This window comes from Poecilia latipinna, unplaced genomic scaffold, assembly GCF_001443285.1.
Source record: "Poecilia latipinna isolate Pla-1442-1.1 unplaced genomic scaffold, P_latipinna-1.0 Scaffold3051, whole genome shotgun sequence".
In the NCBI taxonomy this organism is placed as follows: domain Eukaryota; kingdom Metazoa; phylum Chordata; class Actinopteri; order Cyprinodontiformes; family Poeciliidae; genus Poecilia; species Poecilia latipinna.
The window spans coordinates 36,654-38,281 of NW_015115667.1; the positions used below are offsets into that span (position 1 = coordinate 36,654).

Below are 1,628 nucleotides of genomic sequence, written 5' to 3' on the forward strand. Positions count from 1 at the left end.
CAGAGGATGAAAGAGAGAGAGAGAGAGACCACCCGCGGAGGGTGAGAAGGGAATTTATATATATATATATATAATTTTCTCATAAATGATCACATAGTCACAATTTGAAATTCAGAATCTAAACATCGTGACCTCTGACCCTAAAGCGTCCAGATCTGAAGCTAAAATTGAATTAAATGATTTTCTGCCATTTGGGGCTTTTTGCTTTGTGAATCTGGTGCAGAAGTAAATCACTCAGCTTCAGGTTTGATTCTTCTGACTAGAAGAGGCAAAGAAAGTGACATTTGTTCAATTCAGTTTTATGTTCTAATGATATAAATCTCTTTGAACTGCCTTGTTTTCTCCAAATAAACTGAATTCAGAGCAAACCGATTAGAAGCATTTGACTGGTTTCAACCTGCAGCCGCTGCTTTAAGACTTGGAGGTGGATAAACTCAACATGCTGGGAGAAAAAGAAAATAATCCATATTGACGTCATTTTCATTGCTTTAATTGATGATTCTGGCAGAACCAGCTGGTTCTGTTGGGCTCACACCCGATAAATGGATTTTCAGGTTTCTGATGTCCATCCTCTCTGGTCTTCAGACCTGTTTCATTGTCCAGTTCTCCCACAGTCTGATCTGCAGCAGAACTTTCTGTTCTCTTTGGGCCTCTTTGTGCAGCAGCTCTGCTGGCGAGAGCGGCGAGGCGTTGGCACGCTACTGCTGCCGTGTCCCTGGAGGACGTCCAGCATCGCGTCCTGAGAAAGGAGCCGCTGAGTGGGAGTGAAATCCATCCTCTGCTCGGCTCCCCACTGCAGGCCGAGCCAGCTGACTTCACCTGCCGGGTTATTCTGAAAGCAGGGGTGGGCGGAGAGGTGGGGGTCAGCCAGGGCCGGGGGCGCGAGCCGCTTCACAGTGGAGTAGATTTAAATCTACAGAGATTGAATCAAAGTTCACGTTAACTGCCTCTCAGTCAGACACCAGCTGGAGCATCAGCCTCCCAGAACACAGCATGTTCTTACAATATGCTCACCACAGGGGGGCGCTCATGCACACTGACTGGACGGACGAAGAAGCAGCATCAGAAAAACCATTCAAAGTGGAACCAACAGTATGCATCATTTCACCTCCCCTCAGGCTTTGTTGTCCTGGGGAGAAAGCCCTTTTACTGTCGCAGCATGAATGCAACATGGCGTCATGCTGAGCCTGGTGCTCTATTGTCAGCCAAGGAATAATCTCTTGGTGCACCAACTAACTATTAGCTAATTATTAATCAGTTGTTAACTAATAGTTTAATTGAGCTTACATAATTCATGTTTGAGTTTTAGAGTAACTGGTGAATGCTTGCATCTGATTGGAGGAGACCTCAGTGCTTCCCTCTGTCTGCAGGGTGAGCTGGGGTCAAGAGTCCAGTTTTAGACAAAGGAGGACAGCTGAACATGTTGGAATGCTATCCAACCCCGAGCGGGGGGCAAGGTGGTTATGCAATGGGGCCAAGGCTCCAAGGGGCCCCACGGTGAAGAAACAAACAAACGCTGTCAGATACAGAGATACGAACAGGGTTAGAAACACACATCTGTGTGTGAGTGGAGGCCAGCAGCAACATCTGCAGCTCCGATTACTGAGGCAGAAGGGGTCCGAAGAGTC

General features: G+C 47.2%; 1 protein-coding gene across 1 annotated transcript in view; it reads right to left on the reverse strand.

Moving 5' to 3' along the window:
- LOC106939977 (corticosteroid 11-beta-dehydrogenase isozyme 2-like) overlaps positions 1-1,628 on the reverse strand; it is a 33,184-nt gene that overhangs the window by 19,883 nt on the left and 11,673 nt on the right.